Source organism: Panicum virgatum, chromosome 6K, assembly GCF_016808335.1.
Source record: "Panicum virgatum strain AP13 chromosome 6K, P.virgatum_v5, whole genome shotgun sequence".
NCBI lineage: Eukaryota > Viridiplantae > Streptophyta > Magnoliopsida > Poales > Poaceae > Panicum > Panicum virgatum.
Genome location: NC_053141.1, coordinates 14,316,411 through 14,338,156, shown reverse-complemented (window position 1 = coordinate 14,338,156; position 21,746 = coordinate 14,316,411). Strand labels below are relative to the sequence as shown.

General features: G+C 41.9%; 1 long non-coding RNA gene and 2 pseudogenes across 1 annotated transcript; all 3 read left to right on the top strand.

Moving 5' to 3' along the window:
* Window positions 1-822: 822 nt before the first annotated feature.
* Window positions 823-1,907, top strand: LOC120713278 (annotated as a pseudogene).
* A 12,297-nt stretch (window positions 1,908-14,204) lies between these two features.
* LOC120711835 lies at window positions 14,205-15,749 on the top strand. Its single transcript, XR_005690501.1, has 2 exons — window positions 14,205-15,207; window positions 15,512-15,749. It is a non-coding gene; the product is annotated as an uncharacterized LOC120711835 (long non-coding RNA).
* Window positions 15,750-19,794: 4,045 nt separating this feature from the next.
* LOC120713277 lies at window positions 19,795-20,879 on the top strand (annotated as a pseudogene).
* Window positions 20,880-21,746: the final 867 nt, after the last annotated feature.

The following is a 21,746-nucleotide window of genomic DNA, read 5'->3' as shown; positions in this document are numbered from 1 at the left end:
AAACCATTAATGAACATTATTTTTGCACAGGAAAATTGCAAACTTAGGATGACTTAACATGTAGGCAAATACAAGTGTCTTTTGTTGCTGCCATTGATGGCCTAGCAAACTTGGATGGTAAAGGATAGTGGCAGGCTGAGATCTAAATTAGCTCAGAGTTTTTTTTAGGGAAATTAGCTCAGAGTTAATGAGTTGATTTCAACTAAATATGCTTGGATCTATGCAGATTGCAGAAGACGGCCATTGTCAGTGATTTTTACAATGCTGTCAGTGATTTTAATTGCTCAAATAATGATTGGGGATTACTTGATTTATGGCATACAACCATTGCAAACTATGGTTGCTGTTCTTAAGCTTCTCCATCCAAGGTTTTTTTTCATACCTGGTGTATTCATCTGAATCTTCTTATTTATTTATCTAGTAAAATAGAATCTTCTTATTTATGTTATCCACCGGAGGAACCCCCACATGTTCTATGTTTTATTTTTAACAATATATCATTGCCACATGTGAAATACATACTTCACTATAATTGTAAAATTCTATTTTCAGAATTTTGTTAAAATTTGTGCGCACATGGGCCTCTGCTAGTTATCCAAGCAATTAAAGAAACCTCGGATGCCCTTGTGCTGCCAACAATTTGGTAAGGTGACCCAGCATAGGAATTCCATGGGAAAGCAGAGCACAGAAGAATCCTAGTCCCATCCGCTTCCGCCAGCCTCTCCGTTTTCTTCAACGGGCGAGCACAGAAAAACCCCTCCTCGCTTCCTCTGCTCGCGCCGCCACCGCCACAGCCCTCAATTCCTCGGCTCAACGCCCGCAATGGCGCCATCCCAGAGGCCGGGAAAGAAGATGGTGTCCAGATGGAACCCAGATACGGAGCGGGGCACGCTCGTGTTCGACATCGCCGGCTACAGCCTGCTCAAGGGCATGGGTGGTGGCGACTTCATCCACTCCGCCTCGTTCCCCGTCGGCGGCCATGTTTGGTGCATCCGGTACTACCCTAACGGAGTTTCGGCTGATTCCATAGGGTACATCTCCATCTTCCTCGAACTGATGAGCAAAACAACCGGGGCTGGAGTAATGGCGTGCTTCGACATGAGGTTGCTCAACCATGCCACCGGGGTTTCCAAGGTTTTCATACCGGTGACGCCATGGCTGGTCAAGAGTAGTGTGAACAACACCATGGGAGGTCCAAAGTTTAAGAAGATGAGTGAACTGGAGGAGTCACCGTACCTGAAAAATGACCACATTGGGATTGAATGCAACATCACTGTTGTCTTGGGGACGCCGGTGTCTGCGCCGGAGACAGTTTGTGAGATCCAAGTTCCACCTACAGGATTACTGGATGATCTTAGGAAATTGCTGGAGGCGGAAAAGAGGACAGACCTAGATTCAAGATTAAAGGTCAGGTTTTCAAAGCCCACAAGTTTGTTCTTGCAATGCGGTCACCTGTCTTGGAGGCGCAACTATATGGGCCAATGGCGGATAAGCGAAGGGGTGCAACCATTGAGGTTAAGGATATGCAGCCTTCTGTTTTCAAAGCACTGCTTCACTTCATCTACACAGATTCGTTGCCAGCGATGGATGACCTTGATGAGGATGACAAGGAAGAAATGTTCAAGCATTTACTTGTTGCTGCAGACAGGTATGCCATGGAAAGAATGAAGTTGGTATGCGAGAGCATCATTTGCAAGAGACTTCATGCTGGGAATGCAGCTACCTCTTTAGCTCTAGCTGACCAGCATCACTGCAACAAGCTTAAAGATGCTTGCATTGGATTTATGAATTCTCTTAACAATAAAGATGATGTGGTGGCGAGCAAAGGTTATGAGCACCTCAAGAGAGTATGTCCTTCTGTGTTTATGGATATATGGGAGAAAGTACCGAAGTCTCAGAAAATTTAATATGTTTATCCTGGGTAACTTCTGAGTTGTAGTTTTGTTCAAGCGTAGCCTTGTTATTAGTTAAAGCCTTGGTTGTTCTTCAGTTTGCAGTGACCTGTTGCAGGAAAATAGTAGATTATGTAAAGTATGAGACTGATACGTCGTGATGGCTCACTACTGCCTTTTAATACTCTCTTTGGATGGGAGAAAAACCAGCTAAGTCGTCTCAGAAAATTTAATATGTTTATATTAGGTTAACTTTTTTGTTGCAGCTATGTGTCACAACTCATAAGGGGTTGTCAAGTGAGCTTAGTATATAGGTCTCCTCTTCGGTTTGCAGTGTTCTTGTATAGTTGTCCAGTCAGCCAAAGGCCTTAACTTTCTGTGCTCTTGTACAAAACTAAAGAAACCAAGGATGATGGCATAAGCAGAGATTAGATACTATGGTTGCCCCACCACTATTATCACCACAATGATTTCTTACTAGCTGTATGTATGTCTGAATCTTTTTTGCTCTTCTTCATATTGATCAATAATGCACATGACTTCCAGGAAAAAAATGCTACAGCTGACTTATGGCAAGAATAGTACATGTGATTGTTTAAATACAGCCTTCTTCAGTATTTTTTCTAACAAATGCCAGGATCTTTTAAACGAAAAGGTTGGTATAGACTCATCCACAGTAACAAGATAGAACACATGCTAGTTGACTGCATTCCTTATATTTTGATATGATACTATGATATGTTCTTATTTTAGTTTGTCAAGATAGAAGTTTTAGTATTGTGATTAATTCCACGCTTCACCCAGTAACAAACTGCAGTAAATATCTTTGCCTTAGTGTCCTGGAGCCTGTATGTTTTCACCGGACAATCCCCCAAAAACAAACTGCCAGTTAGAGAATCTTTTCCTTATTTCTCTTGGGACTTCTTAGTATGAATTTCCCTTGTATGTCTTTGCTTAGTTGACCATGTATGTCTTTGCTTCGTCAATTTGATTAGTCACGCTATTTTTAGACGTTTATGATCAGTGTCATTTGCGATGGGTGTGAAGATCAAGATATCAGTCTATTCAATCGAAAGGTCTATCTATCACTGCTTCAAATAAGTTACTGAATTTTGGTATTTATGTTGACCCATTGTCACATTTAATAGGTGGGTGTGCTGCATCTGTCTTAACTTTTAATGCCATTCGTATCGAAACCCAACATGAGTATCACTTTTCACTCATTTTATTCTATTATTTGAATCACTTGCGGTTCAAATTTGACTTGATTCAAAAAATTACTTGAAATGCAATTAATTAGTTAAACATAACAAATAAATATAAAAATGTACCAAATTTTAACATAGAGTACCACCTATTGTATGTGAAGAGTAGAAAAGTTTCGAGTGGAGAAGACAAAAAAAGTTTATTATTTTGCCGTGTGCCAAAATAAAACACATGACAAAGTCATTCTTTGTCGTGTGTAACAAAAAACACACGGCAAAGTATTTCTTTGCCGTGTGCCAAAAAAAATATACGGCAAAGCATGAATTTACCGTGTGCTTTAGTTTTGCTGTGTGTTTTCTTGAGCACACTTGGAAAAATTCATGTTTACCGTGTGCCTATGAACTTGCACACGGCAAAAGCCAGATTTCTGGTAGTGCCATATATACGAGTCCTGGATGCGTGGGAAACAGATCCAGTTTGATTGAAATGATTGGGGAGCATATTATTAGTTGTGTGTGTGCCCCAAATGAGATAACAGAAGATCCTTTTTAGATGATGATGGAATAGCCTTTTTATCCTGTTAGCTTAATGTCGAAAACCCTACATATCACTGCAGAGTGTGTTTTAATTTTTTTCTACATTGGCGATGAGCGTGGATATATATGGATTATGTACAAGTTTGCCATTTTCTTTAGATAAAGGTAAAATTGCGGCCTGGATATATATGGATTATGTACAAGTTGCCATTTTCTACAACCAAAAGCACACAAACACGCAGTATGCAGACTGCACGACGCATAGCTCAAAAGAACAAGTCACAGCGCAAACTGAAACAACTATCAACTTCAGCTGCTATCTCTGCAGTCTTCCTACGAAATTCCAGCCACCCTTTGCACGGAAATCCAGCATCATTCCTTCCAGAAGCTGGCAATCACCAATTCTTTCGCTTCCTCTTTAAATAGCAGCGACCATTGCCGAGCCCAGAATGTCCCTCTGAACACCCTGCAGGTACGAGTTTGGCATGGTTCTGCCCAACACACAGCATCATCACCGACTAAGGTTGGTTTTCAAGGTTGTGAGTGAAACCTGCTATCCAGGTACCTAACCTAACAAATGTGCAACAGTAATCTAACAAATGAATTTCACAACATGGCAATCAAAAAAGAAATGCTTAATAGTTTCTGCAGAATTACAAAAACGTCTGCCATCCCCCTTCCAGTGTCTTTTTAACAAATTATCCTTAGTGAGAATCACACCGTTTGGAGATACCACAAAAAACTTTAATCTGAAGCTTCAACATTGATTTCTAGATAGGAGAAACTTCAGGCACATTTTCAGTTAACATGAGGTTATTATATTTATATATGACCTTTACAGAAAAGGTCAAGTTTCTACCTATCTCCCGGTCCCAGCTATCCTTTGTAACTGACAGATTGGCATTGGCAAACATTGCCATTAATTCTAGCCACATTCTTAGCTTATCCCCCACCAGAGCTCTTCAAAATGATATATTCAAAGGGCTAGTACTTAACACTAGCCACAGTTTTGTTTTTCTTTCTTGCAACACTATATTACATAGGGAATTGCTTCATCAGTGTTTGTCCTCCATTGTGCACCCTGAATTTTCCTCTTGGAAGGAATATTCTATAGCCTCCATTAACTAAAACTAAAACTGGGAATCATCTGGCTTCTTGACAGCCTTAGCCAAAGTAGTATTCTTAAGATTTTTTCTTCTCAGCAATTGTTGCCAGGTACCATCCTCATTAAGGAGTTTGAACAACCACTTGCTTAACAGACAAACATTCTGAGCATCAAGATTTGTTATTCCCAAACCTCCAACACTCTTAGGACTGCACAAAATGCTCCATCTTGCCAACCTGTATTTCTTTTTGTGACCATCACTTTGCCAAAAAAAAATCTAGACCTATAATAGTCTAGTTTCTTTAACCCCTTTAGGAGGAATTCTGAAGAAAGATAACATAAACAAGTTTGGAGGCAGGCAAAACGAGGCACATGCATTATTGGCCACTGCTCCAACTGAGACTGTGAGAGTCCAGGAATAAATTGTCCAACATTTATGTTAAATATGATCTCCTTTGAGACCAATAGCCCAGCTTTCGTGTTACCACGGCCTTGGCTTGATCCTCCGAAGCACCTGTTTTATTTATTTTTACAACTAGACAAAAAAATGTAAATTATAAATATGAAACTTTGACCAGACAATGGGAAAAGTACTGATTAGCATGGCAATTAAAAGTATTAGAAAAAGGTACCAGAATCTGTTAGAAAATTGCAATAGAATAATCAGGTTGGAAAAAATGCCTATGATGATCACTAAAGCAACAGTGGAAACAATCACCCCGAGTCTCAAACAATCCACATGCTGATTCATCATATTGAAAAACCCAACAAATTGAAACTGAATCTTAGCAATGATGATTTTTTACAGTATAAATTACAATTTAGACAACCTGGTGTGGCCATATTTTCTTTCATAACGTAACATATTAAATCATGTCCTGGCAAATGCTGTAACAAAACACCTAGAACTATATAATGAATAAAATTTAGAGCATCCCGGGACAAAGTTCGCCTAGAAAACAATTAACATAGCGATCTTTTCTTGACATTTCCGGGCAGTCTAACATAGCTCAGATGTGTACTCCTTCCATCCTAGAATATAGGCCATCCTAGCATTTTCAAGACAAATTAAAGAGATGAGGGAATGACCCATGTACGTCTATTTAATGCATTGTTTGGTTACCATTTTATTGATTTCAAGGCCGGTTGGGAATAATTAGTTTCCAAAATATCCTAGGATGCTTTATATTTGGGCATAAATTTTGAACCTTTCAATACCTTATATTTCAGGACTGGAAGAAAAAAACAATAATCTCTTCCTACTTCGCAATTATCTCCTACAGAGATGGGGCTACTTGACTATTAAGGAAAGTACATTGCTATATATTAGTGGTCTCACAATTTGTCTCATGCAGATGCACCAAGGATTTTTTATTATGTGGCAGAGAGTGGGGAGGGGGGGGGAGAGTCAGGTGGTTGTGCAAAACAACTGTCTTAGGGTAAAACTAAAGACTATGACCATTGTACGAGTTGTCATTGTTGTTATTTATACTACTCATAATATTCTCCTTTTTTATATTCCATAAATTAAGGGATATAGTAGTATTATAAGACAACCAAAGTGACGATCTATTGTAGAGGTTGTCTATCTAGTCGTGTCAAGTGGCGGGTCATTGCATGAGATCGCCTATTAGATGGCTCCAATGTGCCCTTATAGCCTTCAATTCATGTCCTTGAATAATGGGAGCTTCCATACCTTTGTTGATAATTGACTCTTTATTTGGGAAATAACTTGCATCCGACCATGGAATGAACTCAGCTAGAGGCAAGTGTTTATCAAAATGGTGGGAATATTTGAAAATCACTAATATATTTATCAGTGATAAATAACACTACTCTGGTGCCCCATCATCACCGGTTCAAAATGTCCATCACCAGTTTTGGGGGGCCTTGGATTTATTCGGCAGTGATGAAAGTGGTCATCACACTAAGTTCAAAAAAAAAATGAAAGTGGTCATCACCGCCGGTTCCAAACCCGGTGGTGATGGTCCTTTGTTATCAGTGATGGTCCCATCGTTGCTAGGCTCCGTGCCACTTCTTCTTGTGCTCTCCTTGCCCCATGCAATATATCACGTGCTCTACTCTGTGTCGCCACTATGTGAGTGCCTTGCCGTTGTGCGCTCGCCCAAGCACTCTGAGTGTTGCTCGCGTGGCACCAAGACGCAGACACTGTGGTTCCACACACTTGCCGGAGTGCTGCCACATGGGAACCATGGCCCCATCCGCTCGCCTGAGTGCCCTGGGCGCTGCTTGACACGGCACGGGGACTGCAGCCCCCTGTGCTTGCAGGAGCGTCGCCACATGGGCACTGCAGCCCCACACGATCTACCAAGCACCGCTGCAGGCGTAACATGGCAATGAGGGAAGAAGGAGAGGGGAGGGGTGGTGCTGCAAGGAGGGAAGAAGGGGAGGGGAGGGGCAACGCTACAGGGAGGGAAGGAGAGGGAAGGAGGAGGAGCGGGTTGGAGGGAAGAGGAGGTGAGGGACAGCGGCAGAGAGGAGGGTAGAAAGCTCAGCGGTGGTGAAGAGAATAATGAGATGGGAGAGAGATGGGTGAGACCAAAGTAGAAGCTTGGAGAGGAAAAATATCTAGGTGACGCATCACCACCAGGTCGTAACACGGCCGTGCAGTGATAGACGACTATCACCATCGGGCCCTGTTACGACATGCAGTGATGCCCTTACCATCTATCACTGTTGGCTCTAAAGGGAACTGGTGGTGATGGACTATGCCCACCGGTTCATTCTAAACCGGTGGTGATGAGACGTTTGCAATGAGCCAATCTGTAGTAGTATAAATACATAATATTAGTAGGAATGCAAGTTGCGCATGTTTTCGGTCATTCAACACGTCTTAAATTTGCTTCAATATAATGAACAAGAATATCTATGTGCTCCAGAGGTCGACGGCGGGCTCGTACGCCTGTGACACCTAGGAGCAGCTCCGAGCATCTTCAGGAGCGTGAGGGAGGAGATGTTGACCTTCTCAGAAGAATCGAGCAGCGGCGAGCCCATCGTGTAGGCTACCCCATCCCGGAGGTGAATCTGTTGCAGCCGCTCCATGGTCGGTTCTGCCGCCTCACCTCGCCATGATCTCGCTTCAATGCCTGGGTTTGCGTTCGCTCGATCTACTTAGTGAAAAGTCGAGGGAGAAGACTGAAGTGATAAGGAAGAGAGAGAGCGAGGTCTATGCATGTGCTGCCCACACGACGAGCCACTACCTTTTGATTTCATAAGGTGCAGGTGATGGCGTTACCTACCCCTAGAAATGCATTTCAGAGGCGGGTCAACGGCTACAATAGCTCCGCTCAATTTGTAGAAGCGCGTTATCTTTTGACCCGTCCCTAAAAAGTGGGGCATTCCTACAGATCTTTCTTTAGTAGTGTATTGCAGAGGTTTTCTGTTCAGTAGTCTCAAAATAGCGTGTCGTTGCATGGCTTCAATGCACTTGCCCTTGTAGCATTCAATTCGTGTCCCCCGGAATAATGGGAGCTTCCATACCTTTGTTAATAATTGGATCTGTATTCGGGTATATAATAATTTGCATCCGGCCATGTAATGGCCTAGGCTAGAGGCAAGCATTTATTGGTAGCAATATTTGAAAACTACTAATATATTTATCAGTGATAAATACGTAATATTAGTGTGAATGCAAGTCATTCAGTCCGTCATAAATTTGCTTCAATAAACAACAATAGCGCGCTAACCGCACTACTACAGAAATAATTTTCAACAACGCCCCCTTTTTTCAGGGGCGGGTCTAAATGTATCCCGCTCCTATAAAAGGAGCGGGGTACTATAGCAGACGACCCGCCCCTAGAAACAGATCTTTAGGGGTAGCTGATGGCATCAGCCGCCCCTGAAAATAAGCCCCATTTTCAGGGGCGGCTGATGCCGTCAGCCGCCCGTAAAGATGGAATTTCCCGGGGCGGCTGGTGCTATTAGCCGCCCCTGAAAATGGCATCAGCCGCCCTGGAGAATTGTTTCTAGGGGCGGCTCGTGGGGTCACCCGCCCCTAAAAAAACCATAAATATCTGGGCGCGAGAGATTCTTCCTCCTCTCGACAGAACACTTTCTTCTCGAGGGAGGTGCTGTCCGAAATGCCATAAATCAAAAATAGAGGAGGGAAGGTTTTGAACTTGATTTCCTTGGAGTTGGGGGCTCTAGGAGGTAAGTAGATGCTAACTCTATGTTTTCCCTAAGCTTTTGGGTTAATTTGAAGGCTTAAATTGCTCTCACATTCCCTAGCTAGATCTAGATCTCCATTGGATGGATTTACCATTTAAGCCATGATTTGCTTTAAGTTTTTGGATAAAGTTATGCTAAATTAATTGGAGAACATAATTATGTAATTATTTGTGCCCTATCTTCATGTTTTAGCCTCATTTCTAGGAAAACAAATTACTAGATATATAAAGGAGAGAGAAAAAGAGTTGATTTCCCCTTTTTTCCACAAAATGTAATGGGTTGGGGTTTGAATTTTTCCCCTTTTCTTTTTTTCCAATATCTGCTCTTAGTTGTTGATTTATTTAGCATTTATTTTCAATATTATTTAAGAGCTTGTTTTAATCCATTTAAATTATCTATTAATTTTCTGTTGTTGGTGTTTACAGATGGATAGGACATGGATGTACAAAGCACGAAGGACGAATGCATATTTTCGTGAACAACTTGATAAATTTATTCAAGCTGCGGAAAACCATGCAAGAATTGAGAAGACATAGCTAATACATTGCCTATGCAGACCCTGCAAAAATATGAGAGTATTCAGCGATACAACTATAATTAGATCGCATGTCTTGATTAGTGGTTTTGTAGGCAACTACATGATCTGAAATAAATATGGTGAAGAAGCACCACCTCCGAGAGAGAAAGAACTTGATGAAATATTGCAAGACCCCCAGTTTAATATATTATTTGGTAACTATGATGATGTGTGCGGTGATGATGAAGATGTTGGTGGTGGCTATAGTGATGGTGTGGACGGGGGCCCATCTATATTGGCAACGATGATGATAGCGATAAACGTGATGATGATGATTTCCTGAGCCAGTTGTTGTGGCACACCTAAGCAGAGCTGTTGGTCGGTAGTGCAAAGGGGATAGAAAACTTCGAGACGGTGAAGAAATTAGCAGAGAAAAATATATACGAGCGATCTAAAGGATGTCCGAAACACTGGACCATTCTTCATTTTGTACTTGAGCTATTGATCCTAAAGGCTAAGCACAGCTCAGATAGTAGCTTCAATGATCTCCTGGCTATGTTGACTTGGTTGCTTCCGAAGCCAAAATAAAGTGCCTGCAAACACATATCGAGCAAAGAAGCTTGTCAGCCCGTTCACAATGGGTGTGGAAAGAATTCATGCATGCCCAAATCATTGTATTTTGTATCGTAGGGATACTTTCAAAGACTTGGACAAATGCCTTGTATGTTCTGCAAGTAGATACAAAAACAATGCTGATTATTGTGGTGACGATAATCAAGGTCTAGCAGATTGGAACAAAAGGAAGAGGCAGGGTGCCTCAGTGGAGCCACCAGACACTACTTTAGGCATCTCCGAGAAGCAGGGGCAAATTCCTGCGATGGTTACGTGGTACCTCCCGGTTGCCGACCGCCTAAGACGCAGGCGTACCATTTAAGAAACAGTCCATCTTCTACAAGTACTTGCCATATTGGGGTGATCTTGATGTCTGCCATGCAATCGATGGGATGCACCTGAAGACGAATGTTTTTAGTAACACGATTGGGCTCCTTCTAGAGGCATCATCAAAGACAAAGGATACATTAAAGTCACGTCAAGACCTGGTAGCCATGGAGATAAGAGAGGATCTTCACCCTATTGAAAAAGGAAATGGAAGATATGAACTTCCCTCGGCTGCCTACAACTTGAGACATGATGAGAAGAAGGCAATGTGCGAGAGCTTACGGGTGATCAGAGTCCCAAGTCGTTTTTCATCCAACATAAAGAAACTAGTCTCGATGAAAGACCTCTCACTATGCGGATATAACTGTCACGATTGTCATGTGTTGCTGACGCTGTTCCTCCTTATTGTAACCAAAGCGATCAAGCACCGTTTTAGAAAAGCAAAATCTTATTAGCTTTCTATTTTAAGCAACCAACCCTGTGTCGCACATGCTGTCGCTGCAGCTGTTTTCTGCCACACCACTGTGCACCCCCAACCCAACGTAATCCAGCAAATTTAACTATTTCACACAAGTATACATAATTTTCCTGGAAAAAAAAATAAAATACTGCACGCATGCATATCTTCACCTGAACTACTAATAATTCTTGTCAAGCAACATCTCATAAATTCTTTAGCAATTTGTCTCATAATTTTCTGTACAAAAGCAACCTGATCTGGTTTTTTTAACTAATACACACAACCATATGCCCAGCAAATGCAATGATCATAACTAATTCGGATCTTGCAAATAATTAATTCTAATCTGCAGGCTATGATATGATATTTGTGCATTTGCACTACATCACAAGCAATTCACCAATAATGACTGCACATTTGCTTCCCCTTCATGACCTGCAAATTTGCAATGCATTTAAGAAAAGAATATAATACATAATTTGTTGTATTTGTCTATTGCGAAGTAATGAAATGCTTCTAGTAATTGATATAATTTTCTATTAGAAAAGTACTGAAGATGCTTTTACTATTTGACAAAAATGGCTATTGCAAAGTACTAAAATGTCTATGACGATGTGAAAAAGAACAAGACAACCATTTCAAACCAAACTGAAGATCCATACCTGAAACCCAAATTAACAGCGTCACCCCTTCCAGGCCGATGGCCAGAAGTTGATCAGTACCTGCTTTCCGGCTAGGACCACGAGCCCGTCAATGATCATGCTGCAGCTGGCCATGGAGAAGTGCAGCACCAGGATCGGTGTCATTGACGGCCGCAGCCGAAGCGTCTCCTTCGTGACGGTTCACGGGTAGGCCATGCCGCTCAAAAAATCACCCTCACCGAAACATGAAACTAGGTAAGGAAACATGAATTCATGAAAAGGATAGCAAGTGCACTTAGTATCAAGAGTAATATATCACCAAAGACTAAATACTTCTAGAAATAAACGTTGTTTAATCTTTTTATTTTTGAAAGGAAACGTTGCTTGTTTAATATGACCTAATGAAGTACATTGTTTAGCTAATTCATGACCATATTAATGCCTAAATTTGAATATATATACATACTGCCCACATTATTTCCTAATCCAGAACCATATTATTGCCTAAAACAAAGTGCATAACTTGCCTAATCTAAACAACATCATTGCCTAATGGAAGTAAATATTTAGGCAAAAGAAGACAAGAAATGCACTTGCTCCCACCACACATGTACTTGTTTACTTGATCTAGCTCATCATGCACATGCACAAGCTTTGCTCATGATCTCCCCATGCTGGATAACTTAGCAACCTGCAATGTAAGAACAGAAAAACAAAGAGCAGTTAGATAAGAAAGAATGATGTAAAAAAACTGCCTCATGATTTGGACTATTTTGCCTTAGACCTTACCACAACATTGCTTGATCAGAGTACATTTAGTTGTATATTCCACTACAACATACTATTTATTCTGTGACGGAACTATGGCGACGGTTTCAGAAAACGTTAGGGATTTGCTCTTATGGATATTAAGCCCAGAAAACCATGACGGATTATCAATTCTATCACGGTTCGGCCCAGAACACTGCACCATTTATACAAACCCGTCGCGAACATAAATTAAAAATTATCGTGTTCCCATATGAAAAAATAAAAAATTGCACTAGGGGGTTTGAACCTGGTCTTGGGTTTCAACTATAAAATGCCCTACAACTGCACCATGCATTGGGTTGTTGTATTAGTAACAGAATATATTTATTGAAAACAGATACAACTCACCGTGACACATCATCCAGCAGCCTCGGCCACGTCAAGTCGTCAACAGGCCGACGCGCAAGGCCGCCAGCTCACCCATACGTTCCCGCGCCCGACGCACAAGGCCGCCAGCTCACCCATACGTTCCCGCGCCCGCACTCACGGGAATTAAAAAAGCCACGACAAGTCGTCAACAGGCCGACGCGCAAGGCCGCCAGCTCACCCATACGTTCCCGCGCCCGCACTCACGGGAATTGAAAAAAAAGCTGACGCGCAAGGCCGCCAGCTCACCCATACGTTCCCGCGCCCGCACTCACGGGAATTGAAAAAAAAGCAATGCGCGCTAGCGAGATTCAAACCCAGGTCTCACGGAGGAGGGTCGTGGCGCCTCACCACTCCACTACAGCTTAGTATGTGTTTGTGGTTCCTTATTATTTTATTTAACAAAAGGTCTCATGTTTAATTCGGAAAAATAAAAAGGATGCACCGAGGGTGATGGCCCGAAGCCAGTGGGTCCGCGTGCGATGAGGACGTGGCGCGTCGAGCTTGGTGTATACTTCATATTTTCCTTTTTAATCTATAATAAAATTTTGAAATTGGTCGTTCTCGATCATAGTTACTTCAAATTTGATGAGAATTTTTCTAAAGGTTTCTAAAATTAAGATCTTTCATTTAATAGTGTTTTTTTGAATTGGGTACATAAGATAATTAGTTTGCAAGTTACTTCACCATGATGTATTAAGTAGTTATTCTTAAGTAATACAAAAACAACATTTTTGCACAACAAGTGGCAATGAAAAACCCACATATGTTGATATGAGGGTAAATGTTAGGTTGTATCCAATTTGTAAGTGTATATGAGCAATATAAGACTAGAGTTGTATGAAATTTCAAAGTTTGAGTTGAGTTGTATGAAACAATGTGAGAGAACAATTTAGTTTATGAACAATGTATACTCCAATTTGCATAAAATCTTATGGAACTTTTATGTCAAGCTTGTACATTCATAAAATGATTCTATTCCAATTTACATAATTTTTGGACAAGTTTTAGGTATTATTATCATTATTTTATAATAAGACGGCTAGTAGAAATTTGAATTTTCCCTATAAGTCTATTGAAATTTTCATCAATCTCCAAGAAGTGGGCTAGAATAGAACATAGGCGCCTAAATATAGTTTTTTTTGCAATTTTTCAAATCTTATCGGTGGTGCATATATGTCAACGCAGAATTACTTTTGATAAACACGCATAAATTCATTTAAATGATAGAAAATAGCAAATCTATTTGGAAATTCTTGAAACTTCTAGATGACAACTTATATGTTGTATGTTACATGTTAAAATGTATTTAGGCGTTTAAGATAAATATTTGTTTAAGTTGTTTCACAAATGATGCATTAATTAGTTGAAAAATGCAAAAACAACAATAACCGGGCCAAAAACCTTGCATCTAGGCTGTTTTCTCGAAGGGAGTACACGGCCCAACCGGCCCAATCATCCCTGCCCGTTGATTTGCAATTGGATGGTCGATGTTGCGCCCATTCTGTATAAATACTCGATCCTTCCAGCACCTGCAAAACCCTAGCCACATATCCCTCCTCTTCCTCTTGCGCAGCTACGGCTGCCCTCCCTCTGCGCTGCGGCGCTGCCTCTCCACTCCCCACCACCGTCCCAGTCCCCCGCGACCGTCCGGCCGCCAGCAGAAGTAACTGCAGCTCCATGGCCACGCCTATAGGGCGGTGCCTACACCAGCGGCAGTCGGAGCCCGGCCGTCATCCGCCTCCCGCCGGCCGTTTTTTTCTTTTTCTCTATTTTCTGAGTGTTTTTCAGTGATTTTTCGTTCGTCGCTTTTGATTGCGATTTGGGGCAGATTTCTGGGGGCAAATCGGTGCTAGGACATTTGTGATGGAGTCTAGGATGATCCATTAGCAAATTCCTCATTTGAACACACGGATTTGATGATTCCCCAAAATTTCCCCCTTTTCTAGGGTTCCACGAATTTCTAAAATTGGTGACGAGTTCTCAATCTTTTGTGGTTCCTCTGCTCGGATCTGTTTGCTTATGATGTGGTGAGGTAGCGGTTTGATTCTCTTGTTGATTCGAGTTGTTCTGTTGGTATTCCTGGAATTCTTGTAGAGCTGGCCGCTGCTGTTCGTGCAGTGAGTCTTGCATCGGGTCTCTGGCGTTGTAGAGCTTTTGCTGCTGGTCTCTTCTAGCATTTAGAAGCCCTTTCGTCCATATTATTGCAGCAGCAGCCGCCTCCTAGCTTCAGCTTGCAAGCTTTCTGTTCACTTCAAGCAGCAGCTGTGCTCTTTCTTTGTTTTCGGTTCGTCAGACAGAAGCAGCTCGTAGCTACTGTTCAGAGTACATGCCATCTTATTTTCCTTTATCTCTTTCCATCTCTCACTCGAGCTCCTTCCTGAATTACACTGCGGGGAATTGGGTCATACAACTGGGGTTATGGATCTGTATGCTGCCTATTTGATTATGCAGAAGACTAGCAGACAAAGACTCCGTGTTTGTGCAGGGAAGCAGTAGAGGCAGCAGGCCAACATTTTCATACTTGTTCAGCTCAGTGACAATCAGGTACAAATTTGATTGTCCTCCTATACTGATGTATGTTTTTCCGGTTGCCTGGTTAGTGTTTCTGGAGTAGAAATGTTTCCTAATAGTTCGATTCTATCTCGTTGATTTGGGACTATGTGCTTAAAATTTGGAATGATTAGTTAACTATATATCCTGAATGCATGAGCTTTTTGGTGGTTATTGCAGAGGTACTATATTTTTTGTAACACCGAAACTATGTTCTTGCAATATGGATACACTGCTAATTACTAGATTCAAGCTCGTGCCATAAACACTAATATTACATTTGGCCACTTAATTTCAGAAAAAACTGGGAGAATTAGAACTGAACAAAGAGGGGTTGCTTTAGGCCTGGCAGTGAAGAAGTTGTACGCTAAGATGATCTATTTTCTATGGTTTTAATGTAATGCTGGAGGGAAACTTGACATGATCTTAATGTATTTGATGTGATGCCTTTATGTTCACTTCAGTTGTGTGTACAAAATTATGAAGATGTATGGAATTGCTATTTTGGAATTGGGCTTCATGTTCTTGAATTGTAATTTTGAAATGGGCTGGAATAATTGTGGGCCTGCTTTTTTACGGGCTTTGTACATCTGGTAAGCTAGAACTATGGTGATGTCATCATCCACGTAGGTGCCACGTCGTCATCCACATAGGTGCCATGTCGTCATCCATGTAGGTGCCACATAATTGTCCATGTCAGCAGCAATCTGCAACGGTTATTTTCGTCACTAAAATTGGGCTTTGGACTGGGCTAAGTGGGCTTTGGGTTATTCTGCGACGGTCAGAAACCATCATGGATCGCTTCAATCCGCGATGATTTTGAAGATCCGTCGATTGATTTAATCAATGACGCTCAATCAACAACGAAATTTGAAACTGTCGCAGACACTGAATTGCGACGGATTTTCAACGATCTGCGACAGAATGATTCTGTCGCAGAATAAATAGTATGTTGTAGTGTTCTCATAGCTATTATTACTTTGTTACTGTCTAATAAAATTCGGTAACTAATTAGATGTACCTGTAGGCACATCATATTGGTGGTATCTCAACCATAATCCCCAATTCCCCAACTAATCCAGTTGCTGCTAGCCGTGCTACTACAGCACCAAACATAAACAATCCACCAAAATCCAAAGTTAAAAAGGGAACCAAAAAGGAAAACATGCTAGCTAACAAAGGGATGGATGTTCAGGCAAAGAGAAAGTAAAAAGAGTAGGACTTTGCAAGTCAACCGAGTCATGCGCTCCAAAATGCACAGAGAAATAAGCAAAGGGATTTTCAATCCGAAAAAGCTTGTGTGTTAATCTATTGGAACCTAATTTATTTTTTCTGTGATGGTAATAACATAAAAACCTTAGTTCTAGACCAAAAGTGTGTCTGCCACATGAGATATATGAAATGCTAAAAAAATTGCTTGACCTAAACATTTAAAAGGCTATCTGAGTAGTATTTAAATGCCTAATAAATATGTGAAAATGCTTCTGATAATGATAGTAGATAAGTTTGTGAATCGCAGACATCCAATATGTAGTAAATGCTTATAAGTTGTACCAAAATGCTAGTTGATTTAGCATAAGTTGCCTACCTGTAGATTGTATTTTCCCCTGAAAATTCAAAGAGAAAATACAAAACAACTGCAGTTGCAATCGCTGGCTACTGCTTAGAAGAAAATCACTTCAGTTTTCCATAGTCGACAATAAAACAGAGGGGAAAACAAGAAACCCCCAAAATTTAGTGCGCGGTCTGTGAACTCATGGATGATATGTAGATTGCTTAATAATAACATGAAAATGCTAGAGAGCCAAGCTATGTGGTTCTGCATAAGAAATATATCCAAGTGATTAAGAAAAGGTTGCTGTCAAATCTATGCTAGACCCGCCAAAAAAAAATCTATGCTAGAAGCCCACCTCCAACCCAACAAAAATCATTATGAAGCTAAAACATTTCACTGGTAAAAAAGCTAAGAAGAAAAAAAAGCATTCAGTTATCTAGCTCTAGCTCTGAATATCATTCAGTTAAGTTATTATTTCTTCCGACGAAAAAAGGCATGTCTAAAAATCAACATGCTTCCTCTTAAGCTCTTAATCTTAGTTGTCTATTCTTTACCTGACCCTAAAAACTGGAACCTATTTTCAAGCTTGGTCGCATTGTACTTGTGCTTCTCGACGGTAACAATTGGCTAGTGATTTCAGATAAAGTAACCTCTGTCCTAGACTTAAACAAATTAAAAAGGATTCGAAAAGCTTCCATGTTGAGGGTATGTTCGAATATAACTAATCCTAGAGATTCTTGATCAACTGACCCAGGACTAAACACAATTAATAGATGCCTAGACAAGTAGTAAAAAAATCTAGCAACTAGATATGTTGTTCCTTATACTGAATTGAAAAAAAAGAGAGTAATGAGTATGCTTGACTAAACTTTCTGCAATTTCTCAATAGGAGGCAGCCTTTGCGCTAGCAGCAAAAACACTACTCCACAGGAGTCCAGGGGCCTTGAATTCATGACAAACAAAAGGCTAAAAAAAATGCACAAGCGCTCAGGGATTGGGGATAAAAATGTGTGAGAAGGTAGTAAAAATTGAAGATCCCGTTGAGGAATCTGTCACTTGGTTTGATCCCCCTGATGAATCCCTACCATTTCTCGCCTTCGCATGCATCTGCTTCTCCACCACCACCTGAATCTCACCGCATCTCCATCGAAAAATCCCTAGAAAAAATCCCCGAAAATTTAGTTCGCTTCGCAACGGAAAACAGAAGAGTATCGAAGGAATCTATAGAGGAGGGAGGGGGGCGCCGATGTGAGGGAGAGTGGTGGAGGGAGGAGGAGGGTGGGGGGTTCACCAGCGTGACGGAGGGCAATGGAGGCAGGAGGACAACGAGCGCCTCCTGCGCGGGTGAGAGTGCAAGGGGCTCCCCAGACAAGGAGGCCTCGCCGTGGCGGATGGGGGGCGACGGGGCCGAGGACAGATGCAACAATGATGACCGCCTCCGGCGCGGGCAAGAGCGCGAAGGGCTCCCTAGATGAGGAGGCCTCGGCGTGATGGATGGGGGTGGCAGGACCGAGGACAGCGGCAACGACGGTGACTGCCTCCGACGCAAGCGAGATCGCGAGAGGCTCCCCGGCCGAGGAGGCCTCGGTGTGGCGGAGGGGAGGGGAGCGGCGAGGACGGCGGCGACGACGCGTCCGCCCACTACGGCTGGGCTGAGGGGCTCGACGCGGATCTGGAGAGTGGGGAGAGAAGCTAACCTAGTAGAGAGACAATGGGAGGAGGTGAAATGACGAAGGCAGAACTCGGGAGTGGAAATCTTATTTGTGCCGTGGCGTTCGATGGCGGATGGAGCGGCGGTACACAAATGCAAGGTTACGGCCGGCTGGTATGGAGTCTTTAACAAAAAATAAATGCTACATTAATTACTAGCATTATGTTGCAAAGTGTTGCGGAGGCGATCATAACGCTTCTCTGTGTGCTAGTGGCAGCACTGAATTTTAGGCCAGTCTCAGTGGGAGTTTCATGGATACAAATACCTAGACTGGGAAATAGGTAACCGTGACAGATGAGTTTCATGGTGATGAAACTCTCCTCACATCCCATGAAACTCCATCATTCTCTCTCCTTGCCATGTCAGCAAAATTGATGATATTTAATGTTATGAAACTCTCCATGAAACCCCCACTGAGACTGGCCTTAGCACCAGAGCAAGAATCGACTTCAGACATAGTTTAATCATTAAAAAAATGAGGTTACTTATGGGAAACCATTAATGAACATTATTTTTGCACGGGAAAATTGCAAACTTAGGATGACTTAACATGTAGGCAAATACAAGTGTCTTTTGTTGCTGCCATTGATGGCCTAGCAAACTTGGATGGTAAAGGATAGTGGCAGGCTGAGATCTAAATTAGCTCAGAGTTTTTTTTAGGGAAATTAGCTCAGAGTTAATGAGTTGATTTCAACTAAATATGCTTGGATCTATGCAGATTGCAGAAGACGGCCATTGTCAGTGATTTTTACAATGTTGTCAGTGATTTTAATTGCTCAAATAATGATTGGGGATTACTTGATTTATGGCATACAACCATTGCAAACTATGGTTGCTGTTCTTAAGCTTCTCCATCCAAGGTTTTTTTTTCATACCTGGTGTATTCATCTGAATCTTCTTATTTATTTATCTAGTAAAATAGAATCTTCTTATTTATGTTATCCACCGGAGGAACCCCCACATGTTCTATGTTTTATTTTTAACAATATATCATTGCCACATGTGAAATACATACTTCACTATAATTGTAAAATTCTATTTTCAGAATTTTGTTAAAATTTGTGCGCACATGGGCCTCTGCTAGTTATCCAAGCAATTAAAGAAACCTCGGATGCCCTTGTGCTGCCAACAATTTGGTAAGGTGACCCAGCGTAGGAATTCCATGGGAAAGCAGAGCACAGAAGAATCCTAGTCCCATCCGCTTCCGCCAGCCTCTCCGTCTTCTTCAACGGGCGAGCACAGAAAAACCCCTCCTCGCTTCCTCTGCTCGCGCCGCCACCGCCACAGCCCTCAATTCCTCGGCTCAACGCCCGCAATGGCGCCATCCCAGAGGCCGGGAAAGAAGATGGTGTCCAGATGGAACCCAGATACGGAGCGGGGCACGCTCGTGTTCGACATCGCCGGCTACAGCCTGCTCAAGGGCATGGGTGGTGGCGACTTCATCCACTCCGCCTCGTTCCCCGTCGGCGGCCATGTTTGGTGCATCCGGTACTACCCTAACGGAGTTTCGGCTGATTCCATAGGGTACATCTCCATCTTCCTCGAACTGATGAGCAAAACAACCGGGGCTGGAGTAATGGCGTGCTTCGACATGAGGTTGCTCAACCATGCCACCGGGGTTTCCAAGGTTTTCATACCGGTGACGCCATGGCTGGTCAAGAGTAGTGTGAACAACACCATGGGAGGTCCAAAGTTTAAGAAGATGAGTGAACTGGAGGAGTCACCGTACCTGAAAAATGACCACATTGGGATTGAATGCAACATCACTGTTGTCTTGGGGACGCCGGTGTCTGCGCCGGAGACAGTTTGTGAGATCCAAGTTCCACCTACAGGATTACTGGATGATCTTAGGAAATTGCTGGAGGCGGAAAAGAGGACAGACCTAGATTCAAGATTAAAGGTCAGGTTTTCAAAGCCCACAAGTTTGTTCTTGCAATGCGGTCACCTGTCTTGGAGGCGCAACTATATGGGCCAATGGCGGATAAGCGAAGGGGTGCAACCATTGAGGTTAAGGATATGCAGCCTTCTGTTTTCAAAGCACTGCTTCACTTCATCTACACAGATTCGTTGCCAGCGATGGATGACCTTGATGAGGATGACAAGGAAGAAATGTTCAAGCATTTACTTGTTGCTGCAGACAGGTATGCCATGGAAAGAATGAAGTTGGTATGCGAGAGCATCATTTGCAAGAGACTTCATGCTGGGAATGCAGCTACCTCTTTAGCTCTAGCTGACCAGCATCACTGCAACAAGCTTAAAGATGCTTGCATTGGATTTATGAATTCTCTTAACAATAAAGATGATGTGGTGGCGAGCAAAGGTTATGAGCACCTCAAGAGAGTATGTCCTTCTGTGTTTATGGATATATGGGAGAAAGTACCGAAGTCTCAGAAAATTTAATATGTTTATCCTGGGTAACTTCTGAGTTGTAGTTTTGTTCAAGCGTAGCCTTGTTATTAGTTAAAGCCTTGGTTGTTCTTCAGTTTGCAGTGACCTGTTGCAGGAAAATAGTAGATTATGTAAAGTATGAGACTGATACGTCGTGATGGCTCACTACTGCCTTTTAATACTCTCTTTGGATGGGAGAAAAACCAGCTAAGTCGTCTCAGAAAATTTAATATGTTTATATTAGGTTAACTTTTTTGTTGCAGCTATGTGTCACAACTCATAAGGGGTTGTCAAGTGAGCTTAGTATATAGGTCTCCTCTTCGGTTTGCAGTGTTCTTGTATAGTTGTCCAGTCAGCCAAAGGCCTTAACTTTCTGTGCTCTTGTACAAAACTAAAGAAACCAAGGATGATGGCATAAGCAGAGATTAGATACTATGGTTGCCCCACCACTATTATCACCACAATGATTTCTTACTAGCTGTATGTATGTCTGAATCTTTTTTGCTCTTCTTCATATTGATCAATAATGCACATGACTTCCAGGAAAAAAATGCTACAGCTGACTTATGGCAAGAATAGTACATGTGATTGTTTAAATACAGCCTTCTTCAGTATTTTTTCTAACAAATGCCAGGATCTTTTAAACGAAAAGGTTGGTATAGACTCATCCACAGTAACAAGATAGAACACATGCTAGTTGACTGCATTCCTTATATTTTGATATGATACTATGATATGTTCTTATTTTAGTTTGTCAAGATAGAAGTTTTAGTATTGTGATTAATTCCACGCTTCACCCAGTAACAAACTGCAGTAAATATCATTGCCTTAGTGTCCTGGAGCCTGTATGTTTTCACCGGACAATCCCCCAAAAACAAA